The sequence below is a fragment of the Peromyscus maniculatus genome, chromosome 4 (assembly GCF_049852395.1).
Source record: "Peromyscus maniculatus bairdii isolate BWxNUB_F1_BW_parent chromosome 4, HU_Pman_BW_mat_3.1, whole genome shotgun sequence".
Classification (NCBI taxonomy): domain Eukaryota; kingdom Metazoa; phylum Chordata; class Mammalia; order Rodentia; family Cricetidae; genus Peromyscus; species Peromyscus maniculatus.
This window is the reverse complement of record NC_134855.1, coordinates 86,667,897-86,680,744: the sequence shown is the minus strand read 5'-3', so window position 1 is coordinate 86,680,744 and position 12,848 is coordinate 86,667,897.

Genomic DNA, 12,848 nt, shown 5'->3' with positions numbered 1-12,848 from the left:
CCCATCGCTATGGCTTCATAGACCTGCCTATGACTCCTCAGCTTTGCAGCCTGTCTGGCCCCTGTGGTGTAATTCTTGTGGAGCTCCCTTAGTCCCCTGCACTTATTCTAATCTATATTCAGCAATTTCTGCCCACCCCAGCCCGACTGCGTGTGCCTAAAAGTCTGATGCTACAAATTCCTGACTTCTTGGAGACAGAGGCAAAAGGTCTACTTCCTGTACCGTTTCAATACAAGCCATTGTAGAAAGTAGTCATAGACGAACAGGAGAAATGTTAAATTATCTATGATGTTCAAAGACAGAACACTTTCTGTCAAATAGAAGAAATTCTGTTTGTTTGTTTGTGTTTTCAAGACAAAATTTCTCTGAGTAGCCCTGGTTGTCATGGAACTCACTTTGTTGGCCAGGCTGGCCTCAAACTCAGACATCTGCTGGGGGATATCTAAAAAGGGAAAGTGCTGGAGGATGTCTTTCTGTACTCTGTGAATATATGTTGTTCCCATTGGTTAACAAGTAAGCTGCTTTAGCCTATGGCATGGCAGCTTAGAGGCAGGCAGGAAATCCAAGGAGAGAAACAGGAAAGAGAAAGTCAGAATAGGGGAGATGCCATACTGCCATCCCAGGAGCAACATGTAATGGGATGCAGATAAAGCTATGGAACACGTGGCAATATATAGATTAATAGTTACGGGTTGAGCTAAATTATAAGAACTAGCTAGCAAGAAGCCTGCCATAGGCCATACAGTTTGTAAATAATGTTAAGCCTCTGAATAATTATTTTATAATCACTGTAGGACCAGCAGGGCCAGGTGGGACCTGAGAAAACTTACAGCTACAGAGATCCACTGTTTCACCCAAGTGCTGGGATTAAAGGCATGTGCCACCACCACCGGGCCAGAAGAAACTCTTAATTCTGCTTTTAGATGACTGAGCAAGTCTTTCATTATTAGTTCCAGCTAGATGATATTCTCATTTCCTAATTCTTTTTTGGGACCTCTGTTAGATGTGAGAATGTTCTGACAGCAGTTACAAGAAACATGAAGACCTCCTCTCCAACACTGACCTCTTTGGGTTCAACTATTTAAACTTTTCCCTAGATTTGTAGTTGATGGGATTGTTATAAATGGGACACTGTGGCACAGCCATATCTGGAAGAGCAAAAGTCATAAAGCCAGCACAGCTGCTTGACAGAGATCCAACAAAGCCGAGCCACATGATGAGCACCATGCAACTTTTGTTTTTGATCTCCAAGTGTTGCATGCCTGAGGAGGAGCTTTTTAATATTTATACAACTGGGACATATTGGAATGATGGAAAATTTCTTATGTATCTTGGATGCCTTCTCCTAAAAGTACTGCTTCTAAGATTCCCCAGGAAAGTCTTGAGCATATTAACTCTCTTGTTTTTAGGGATATATCCTTATCTTGTTGAAGGTTTCCTTATGCCTTGGAGGTTATGACACACATAAAGAAACCAGAGACCTCTTTATGAGGCTCTGAGATATTCTCAAAAACATCTGCCTCTACACCTTCTCAGGAACAAGATTATCAAAACAAAGTAAATTTTAAAAGGTCTGTAACACTGTTCTGTGGGCTAGAGGAGTTGGCCACAGATTAGATTACAAGCCTCTTCCTACTATACACAAAGGCGAATACATGGCATATGCAGCAACAAAGTTAGATTAGCTGAAGCTGCCTTTGCCCTACACAGGGACTTATATTGATGGGGAAAGAACAGTGTAGAAAGATGATAAAAGAATGAGGTGTCAGGACCTGCCTTTCTTAGAAAAGTTAGCTCTTGGTCACTGTGCTGTCACATGATCAAGAAGCAAAAGAATGCCAGGATAAGACATATAAACACATTCTATAAAAATATACAATGTAAAAACATTGTATTATACCTGAAATTGAATAATAATAGCAGCAACTTTGTCCTGAGGATTTTTCTTGGACACTCTCATCATTAAGAGTTAATACACTGCTCAGGACATGGCAATCTTACCAGGCTGGCTTGGAGATTTTCGTTCTGTCTAGTGTCCTTGAAGCCATAAGAACTGCCAGCCTGAGAACAAGCTGTCATATGACTCTAGAGTCTTGAAAATTGGGTTATGAGGTTGATGAATAAAAATGACTATAAAAAATAACTGTTTATCAATGATGACTAAACCTGAGGGAAAATGATTGTAAAAGATAACTTTTTTTTTCTGTCAGGGTTCATCAATGATGACTAAACTTATGATCTCAGATGCTCAAGAAAAAAAAAGTTAAACACATGTCCAGAAACAAAAATGATATGATTTATGTTTTGGAACAACATGAATCTATCCCTGCTTACTGAATTCTTTATAAATAAAGAAACATTCTGACTGCTAGTTAGTCAGGCTACAAGATTCTCACCACCACATTTCTTCCTTTGCCTACTCCTTTCCTCCTCTGTGGAGCCTGTCAACCACCAGTGCTTGCCCTAGAAATACCGAGTATTTACTGTCTTTGCCTTAACCTGCACTTCTAATTATTTTTATCATGAAGTACAGGCATTCCTTTCTTTTTTAAATTTTATTTAATTTTTTTTCATTTTACATACATACATAGTTCCTTTTCCCTCCTCTCCTCTTGTTTCTCCCCACCTTTCTCCCCCCACCCCCATCCACTCCTCAGAAAGAGTAAGGTCTCCCATGGGGAGTCAACAAAGCTTGGCATATCAAGCTGATGAAAGACCAAGCCCCTCCTTCCTTCCATCTCCCCACCCCCATATCAAGACTGAGCAAGGTATCCCACCATAGGGAATGGGCTCCAAAAAGCCAGTTCATGCACCAGGGAAAAATCCTAGTCCCACTACTAGGAGCCCCACAAACAGACCAAGCTATACAACTGTCACCCACATTCAGAGGGCCTAGTTGGTTCCAATGAAGGCTCCCCAGCTATTAGTCGAAGTTCTCGAGCTCCCATTAACTCAGGTCATCTGTCTCTGTGGTTTTTTTTTCCATGATGATCTTGACCCCCTTGCTCCTAGAATTGCTCCTGCTTCTCTTCAACAAACTCCAGCAGCTTAGCCCAGTGCTTGGCTGTGGATCTCTGCATCTGCTTCCATCAGTTGCTTCCATCATTTACTGGATGAAGATTCTATGATGACAATTAGGTCAGTCACCAATCTGATAACAGATGAAGACCAGTTCAGGCACCCTCTCTACTACTGCTAGGCGTCTTTTTTTCTTTTTATTAAGAGATTTTCTATTTGTTTTACATATCAACCACAGATTCCCCTGTCCTCCCTCCTTCCACCCCTCAGCCTTTCCCCATAACCCACCCCCCATTCCCACCTCTTCCAAGGCAAGGTCTCCCCTGGGGAGTCAGCAGAGCCTGGTACATTCAATTGAGGAGAGGTCCAATCCCCTCCTCCTGAGACACAGAATCTGCCTGTGCCAATTAGACCAAGAGCTAAGATTGGACCCAGAGGAGCCCCTGAGACACAGACACACCAAACATAGAGTGGACCAATAGCAACTTTCTCAGACACAGGCACCTCTTATACCTATTAGATGAGGAGATGGGCAGATATTGAAGTAAAAATACATACAACAACATAAAGAACAGTACTGCTAGGAGTCTTAACTGGGGTCATAATGGCTCCTTCTATCAATATATCTCTCCCATTGCTCTTCCTCTTCATCCCTCCCCTAACTCGATCATCCTGTTCCCTCAAGTTTCCTGTTTCCTTTAATGTATTCAGCTTTGCAAATATTGCATATTTACAACCTGGAGATTTATGGTAATGTCCTGTCAGGTAAGTCTTCTAGCACTACTTTTTTTTTTCTTACACTGTGTATTTGATTGTTATCGATGCAACATTTTAAAACAATCATTTCACTATTTGAGTTTTTCTATCATTACACCCACTGTGATGATCTGCAATCAGGAAGCTTTACATTATTACTGTAATTATTTCTGTGTCATGCACAGTGAACATGATAATTGTGCATGCTGTGGCTGAGCCACTGACCATTTCCCTTTGCCTTTCTCTATCAATATGCTACAATGACTCATAAGTGTTCCACTAAAAGGAAGAGTCATGTAGCTCTCACATTAAATCATTACTGCGAGGAGAAACTCTTAGAAAACTAAAAGTGCTATGAAGATGAGCATTAGAAATAAAAGCAGTCTTCATGCTGAAGTAGAGAAAGTTGTAGTGGTATGAATAGACTCAAACTAGCCACAACATTCCCTTAATCTTAATTTAGGGGAAATTCTGTTCTCGTTGCTTCTATGAGGTCTAGGAGTAGTACAGAAGCCATAAAAGAAAAGTTCAAATCTAGCAGAGGTTATTTTATAGGATTTAAGAAAGAAAGCCATTTTAACAACATAAAAGCTCACGATTAAACCAGTAACTCTCAATGTAGAAAGAAGTTGCAGTAAATTATCCAGAAGATCTATCCAAATTAATGGATGAAGGTGGCTCATAACTAGATAACAGATTTTTCAGTGCCGAGGAGTGACTTACTATTACATTAAGAAAACATCCACAAAATTAGCAGCCAAAGAATAAAGTCCAATGCTTGACATTGAAGAACAAGGTAAATCTCTTGTTAAGGAGAAGTACAGCTGTCTTTAAGTGAAAATCAATGCCAATGTACCATCCAGACTACCCCTAAGGCTCCCTAAGTGGAATAATAATGCTTTGATAACTATACATTTATTTTATAGCATGATTAACTGAATAATTTAAGCCAACTGCTAAGCAAATGATCCCTTTAAAAATATTGCTGTACATTCAAAATGTACCTGGTCATCCAAGATGCTGACAGTGGTAAATACATTCAGTGCTTTTTCATGTCTGCTGATGTAACAATCATTCTTCAGCCCATGGACCAAGGAGTAATTTCCATTTTCAAGTCTTATTATTTAATCAACACTTTCAATAATGCTATCTTCCCCATATAGTGATTCCTCTGACAGATGCGAACATAAGGAATTGAAAACCTGAAAAGGTTCACCATTCTAAATGCTACTATAAGAATATTAATGATTACTAGAAGAAAGTCAAACATCAAAATTAACAAAACTTTGGAAATAGTTGATTACAAAATGATTTTGATGGCTGAAGATTTCAGTGGAGAAATTAACTGCAGATATGGTAGAAATGGCATAAAATCCATAGTTAGAGGTGAAGTAAGGGGATATGACTCAGGTGTTGAAATCACATTCAATTGTTGGAAAAACCTGAATGCATAAAAAGATGCTTCTTATTGATGGATAAATATACTGTTGTTTGTTTTTAGGTGAAATATACTACCAGTAAAGATGCTGTTAACACATTATTGATGCAACAAAATTATCTATAGAAAATTTATTATAATGTAAACTTACTTACCAAACTTGTATTAATGCTTCAGAATATTGACTCCAATTTTGAAAATTCTACTATGAAAAAAAGTAAAATACTACCAAACACCATTGTATGCAAAAGAAAAGTTTTCAAGAAAAGGGGAATCCATCTACTTGAGAAAATTCACTATGCTCTCATCTTTAGCTGTTGCGACAGCCACCCCAACTCTCAGCAAGCATCAGTGATTAGCAACCATCAACTTTAAGGCAAGATGGCCCTTCACAAGTAAAGGCTTATGATTTGCAGAAGGCTCTGATGATCTATTAGCATTTTATCAATTGTTCTGGCTAGTTTATTTCAGCTTTTTTCAAGCTCAAGTCATCTGAGAGAAGGGAGCTTCAACTGAGAAAAATGTCTCCATAAGATCAGGCTGTATGCAACAAACTTGTAGGACATCTTCTTAATTAGTGATTGATGGGAGAAGGCCCAGCCTGTTGTGGGTAGGGACATCCTAGGCTAATGGTCCTAAGTTCTATAAGAAATCAAGCTTAAAAAGTCAGTAAGCAGTACAAGCCAGTAAGCTGTGCTCTTCCATGGCCTCAGTCTGCTTCCAGGTTCCTGCCTGATTTGAGTTCCTGCCTGGCCTTCCCTCAATGGACTATGATTTAGGATATATAAGCCAAATAAACCTTCTATTCCCCAAGTTGCTTTTGGTCTTGGTGTTTCATTTTTTTTTATCCAAATACATACGTTTTAGAAGTTATTTTACGAGTCACAGACCACAGTATCATAAGAGCACAACTTTTATATATATATACTAAGACCCCCTCCCAAATTCATGTAACCAACTTTACTGCTATAACTGCTTTCTTGCAGTGGTTTGGTACTACATCCATCCTATGTCCAAGGTGTGCCTTTATTTTGACTCTGCTACAGACTTTCCTTGTGGTGGTCTCAGCAGAAAATCAGAACCCTGTTGGACTTTCAGAGATCGGACTGCTTTGTTTAATATTAACATTACTATGTGTTAATATTCAATCCACAAGACTTGTAAACACTTTGTAAGAGACAGAGAATTCTTGTTCAAAACATGTCCATTACATCAAAGAGGTCCAAGGTTAAGTACTACAAACTTGTAACTGAAGAATCAAGGGACACTGATAATTAAAGAATCAAGGAGCATTTTTAATTAAACTAAATCCAGAAACACTATTATCCATGTGATTTCTATTAGTCTTGGGTTGCAAAGTGGTTATAAGGATGTGAATAATGCTTCAACAAAAGAATACATTGCTTTTAATGTGTCTATGATATCAATATATTAGTCTAATGTTCTGCTCTTTTCCTATATCTTTTTTTAACCAATTTTTACCTTTGGTAGCATTTAATATCCTCACACTCTCTTGCTGTTCTCGGTTAAAATTCATTCTATGAAAGATTCATCCTGTTTATAAGGCACAAAATCACATTTTAATAACTATTCAGGAGAAACAAAAGAACTCTTAAATTCAGTAGTATATTCTTATGTCAAAAAATTCATGTGGAAAGAAGGGGATGTATACCAATTTGACATGAAGAAAACCAGTATTTTCTCACCATGCTCCAGGAGTCTCAGATGTAAACATCTGTGACAATAAATATTTATTTAAGACTTCAAAAGGCAGATTTCAGAGTCCACGTATTAAGAACAGCAAAGAACAGTATTTAACAATAAAACAGATGATCAGAATAATCCTAAAGTTAACAATAGGGTGCTTAAAGAGAATATCCAGATGAAAGGGTCATTGGGCATGAGGTCCCTTGCTCCTCAAACCTAGTATTCTTAGCAGCTCCTCAAATGCTGAAAGGCAACGGTGAACCAGCAGCATGGCCTACTGTGGATCTGATTTGCTCAATCAAGCATGAAGGAAAATTTTGCTAAGTTTGGACTTATAGACATAAAAATAGAACTTTTGAATTGAACCTCAAGAGGGAAAGGTATCTACTATTGCCAACATTTACATTTATTTTACTTTGGTACTTATGTAACTATAAAAGTATGTAAAATCATTGACTTTATTTTACAAATGAAGATATATTTGATTTTAAGAGTCCATCTTTCTTGGGGTCCTGTTTTCCAGGTAGCCTCACTGGTGATGTGAGTAGCAGTCCAGTCATCCTTGTTCCACATCTAGTATCCTCCTATGAGTGAGTACATACCATATTTGTCTTTCTGAGTCTGGGTTACCTCACTCAGGATGATTTTTTCTAGATCCATCCATTTGCCTGCAAACCTCATGATGTCATTGTTTTTCTCTGCTGAGTAGTATTCCATTGTATATATGTGCCACAATTTATTTATCCATTCTTCAGTTGAAGGGCATCTAGGTTGTTTCCAGGTTTTGGCTATTACAAACAATGCTGATATAAACATAGCTGAGCAAGTGCTCTTGTGGATCATTTCTTGGGTATATGCCCAATAGTGGTATAGCTGGATCTTGGGGGAGATTGATTCCCAATTTTCTAAGAAAGCGCCATATTGATTTCCAAAGTGGTTGTACAAGCTTGCATTCCCACCAGCAGTGGAGGAGAGTTCCCCGAGTTCCACATCCTCTCCAGCATAAAGTGTCCTCAGTGTTTTTGATCTTAGCCATTCTGACAGGTGCAAGGTGGTATCCCTGATGATTAGGGATATTGAGCAATTCCTTAAATATCTTTTAGCCATTTGAGTTTCCTCTGTTGAGAATTCTGTTTAGTTCTATAGCCCATTTCTTAATTGGACTGTTGGTCGTTTTGATGTCTAATTTCTTGAGTTCCTTATATATTCTGGATATCAGTCCTCTGTCAGATGTGGGGTTAGTGAAGATCTTTTCCCATTCACGGGGATCACCCAATGATGGAGAAATGGATGAGATCTACATGAACAGCCTGGACATGAGTGGGAGCAATGAACGGCGAGGGTCGAGGGAAAGAGAGCAGGAGATCTCACCTGGATCAAGAACAGAGAGGGAGAACAAGGAATAGGAGACCATGGTAAATGAAGACCACATGAGAAAAGGAAGAAACAAAGTGCTAAAGAGGCCCACAGAAATCCACAAAGATACCCCCACAAAAGACTGCTGGCAATGGCCGAGAGACAGCCGGGACTGACTTACACTGGTGATGGGATGGCCAAACACCCTAATAGTTGTGCCAGAAACCCCATCCAAGGACTGAGGAATCTGGATGCAGACATCCACGGCTAGGCCCCGGGTGGAGCGCTGGGAGTCTAATTAGCGAGAAAGAGGAGGGTTTATATGAGCGAGAATTGTTGAAACCAAGGTTGGATAAAGCATAGGGACAAATAGCCAAACGAATGGCAACACATGAACTATGAACCAAAGGCTGAGGGGCCCCCAACTGGATCAGGCCCTCTGAATAGGTAAGACAGTTGATTGGCTTGATCTGTTTGGGAGGCATCTAGGCAGTGGTACCAGGTCCTGGGCTCGCTGCATGAGATAGCTGTGTGAAACCTGGGACTTATACAGGGACGCTTGGCTCAATCTGGGAGGAGGGGACTGGACCTGCCTGGACTGAGTCTATCAGGTCGATCTCAGTCCTTGATCTGGAGGTGGTGGAAATGGGGGGTGGGCTGGGGGGAAGGAGAGGGGGCAGGAAGGGGGAGAACAAGGGAATCTGTGGCTGTTATGTAGAACTGAATAGTATTGTAAAATAAAATAAATAAATAAATAAATAAATATAAAAAAATAAATAAATAAGAGTCCATCTTAACCTTTATGTTTAGCAATGTTTGTTCTATGAAATCATAAACACAAATATTTGGAATGTACATAATTATTATGCTCTCTTGACAGAGTGTTCTCTATGTAGTAACTTTCTTTTTATTTTCTCCATAATTGTAGTATAAAATTTGCTTCCTCAGATATTAGTATAGATATTAGTACTTGGTTTTTATTCCTTTGCTTATAATGTCTTGTTCCATTCTTTCAGTTTCCAGCTAAATCTCTGTTTGCTGATGAAATGACTACAGCTAAACCTCCGCTGTGTGGGACAGGCACCATTTTTGGTATTATACTTTACACATTCTCAGGTCAGCAATCTCACTATTCAGAACATGAACCTTACTGGTTGACGTGAATTCCTAGACACAGGGAAATGCAGGGAACTTTGAGTCCTAGAAAGATACTGAGATAGAAGCCTCTCAAAATGGCTTTCTGCCAATACACTGCAAACAAGTGCCAGGAAGACAAGAAGTACTTCCAAGGACCAGAATGTTCTGCAAACCTCAGGACCCTTGTTTGCTTAGACCGTAATTCTGGTCAGCACTAAAACCAGTGTTAATTGTGTTTCCTGAGTTTCTAGTTCTTACTATCTCTCAGTTCCTGCTTTCTTTTATGTTTCCAACTGCAATATGTGTGTGCAGAGGAAGTATGTAAACCTGGTTCATTCCCCAAAATATGCACGGTTTGATAGGGATATGAAGACGAAATTTAGAAGGGCCATTGTAAGCAGAAACATGGAATTTATTATTCATTATACAAACTGTACATACTGACAGTGAGAAGTCACACTAGACAGTACTACCCTCAGCAAACAGTTTGTGATATCACCCTTAAAGGGGACATGTCAGGCAATGAAAAGGCAGAATTGACTGACTTCCTGCCACTGCCTCAGGCTACCTTGTAGGCCAGTGATGGAGTAATCTGTTTCTAATCACAGAAGTTTACAAGAGGTTCCCACATTCTAATACCTATTCACTGAACAAGTTTACATGTGGAAAATATTTGGGAAAGAAGCAGACCATCCATCCGCTAACAGTCTACAGAAGACCCCACCCCACTATGTACAGCATTTGCACACAGGAAGAAGAGCACTTCACACTGCTGTCAGTCTATGCTTTGATGTTTGCATTTCAGCCTATAAGGTAGAGTTCTTTGTATGTTCATTTCCTGTCACTAAATAATGAAAATGTCCCACATGTCTGTTTTGTTAAAGTCAATATCAATATTGACAGGAAAATAAAAACCAGGAGAAAGTAGGCCTACTTAAATTAGGAAAGCAACAGAAACAACTGCTTTTGCTTTTCTTCATGTGTGAAATTTAACTTTCCATGCAATTTTCCTGTAAGGATCAGCTGACAATATTTCTTCTGAAAAGGAACAATATGACTCTTAGGAAGTCTGTGTACTGTTCAGCTATACTTACACCTCTAACAAGAACCTGATGTGTCAATCAAAGATCTCTTATTACAAACAATCAACTAAATTTGAAAATCTGACGTGATGCTTTGAATGGGAAATGAAGATCAAAAATCAGTTGCTGGTTTTATAAGGAAGAGCTAAAAATCAAGTTTTGCAAAGATATGATATAGTAGTCAAGTCATGATTTCTATTAGTTTGTAACTTGGGGGTTTGTTTTTACCAAATCTACATTATAAGTTATGTTCTTCTCTTCAGACTTAACAAGAGATATGGCATTTCAAACCCATTGCTTTCATCTGTAAAACTGGTAAAGAACCAGGAAGGGTAGTTGTGAATGTTAAGTAAGAGATGCTTTTAAAATTGTTAGGATATAAACAGTAAGAGCATAGACAGGACTTAGTAAGTGATAACAATATAAGATTAACAGAGGCTATGAAGTGTTTAAGTGCCCCCCCCCCAAAAACCTTCGTTTCACTTAAACTTTTAATGTTTTCTTAGCAATTCATCTACAGCTAACTAAGGCTATTTTTCTTCCAGTTAGAAGTTTGATTTTGGACTTTGGCTTTTGTTAATTATTGTTTTAATCTGGTGATAGATGTTACTGCTTATCTGTACCAAAGTGCATCGGACAAAAGCATGAGATATAAATAACTTCCTCTGTGTGTTTAGGAAAGATAAACTCACTCCATAATTTAGAGAAAATTGACTCATTTACTTTTAGAGGGGACATTGGAGACATTCTCAAGGATACTTAAGACACAAAACATCATGAATCAAAGTATTCTAGAAGTTGATCTCCCACTGTGTATTCACAAGGAATGAAACACTCATTGAGGGACTACATTAAGCAATCTTATTCCCAATGCAAAGTTTTTCACAATTATTGATTAATCCACTGTCTGAGCAATACATTATATTCATATATCCAGCTGTTTGTGGCTTCTACCCTCAGTTATTATGAACAACAGTTCCAAGAATATGGGTGTGAAATATCTCTATGACACTCTAGAGTTCATTTGGATATATGGTCAGAACTAAGATTTCTGGATCACATGGTCACTCAATTTTTAATCCTTGAGAATCCTTGAGGCTGCTTTGTGTAGCAATTGACCTGCTTTCCAATATGTCCTCACCAATATTTGTTATTTATTTCTCAAATCATCTAATAGATAGCAGGTGATAATCATTGTAGCTTATTTTCACTTCTCATTTGATTACTGATGTTGAACATTTCTTTGTGTGCTCTTTCCTCTCTGGAGAAATAACTGCTTCAGCCCATTACCTATTTTTCATATGATTATTTGTTTTGTGGTTAAATTTGAGGGAGTTTTTTTATATATATAATCTCAACACTATCCCTTTATATGGCATGTTCTTTGCACATTATCTGTCATTCTATATCTTGCCTTCTATGCTTTGATAATTGTATAATTTTCTATTCATTCTACATACCACCCACAGATCCCCCCTCCTCCCCACTCCCACCTCCAGCACTCTCTCCCAAGCCACCCCACATCCCCACATGCCCCAAATAGAGGTCTCCCATGGGGAGTCAGCAGAGCCCAGCACACTTCCCACTGCACCAAGGCTGTGCAAGGTGTCACACCACAGGTACCGGATTCCCGGAAGCCTGCCCATGCACCAGGGACAGATCCTGATCCCCCTGCCTGGGTGGCCCACAAACAGTTCGAGTGAAACAACCATCTTCTGTATCCAGAGGGGCTAGTGCCGTCCCATGGGGGCTCCACAGCCACCAGTCCATAGTTCATGGGCTTTCACTAGTGTGGCAGGTCATCTCTGCACATCCTCCCATCATGATCTCGACATCCCTCGCCTGCAGAATCCCTTCTCTCTCTCATCAGTTGGATTCCCGGAGCTCAGCCTGGTGCCTGGCCGTGGATCTCTGCATCTGCCTCCATCAGTCACTGGACAGAGAGAGGCTCTATGATGACAGCTAGGTTATTTGCTAGACCGGTCACCAGAGTAAACCAGTCCAGGCACCCTCTGGACCATTGCCAGCACTCCAAGGTGGAGTCATCCTTGTGGATTCCTGAGAGCCTCCCCAGCACCCTACCTCTTCCTATTCCCATGATGTACTCATCTATCATGGTATCTTCCTCCCTCCCCTCCCACTGTCTCTGTTCCATCTTGACCCTCCCATTTCCCTATGTTCTCATCCCCCACTCCTTGCCCTCTGCCACGCCCCACACCCAGTCTGCTTATGTAGATCTCATCCACTTCTCCTTCACTGGGTCATCCATGTGTCCCTTTTAGGGTCTTTCCCTGTTAGCTAGCCTCTTTGGAGTTGTGGGTTGCAGTCTGGCCATCCCTTCCCTCACATCTAGT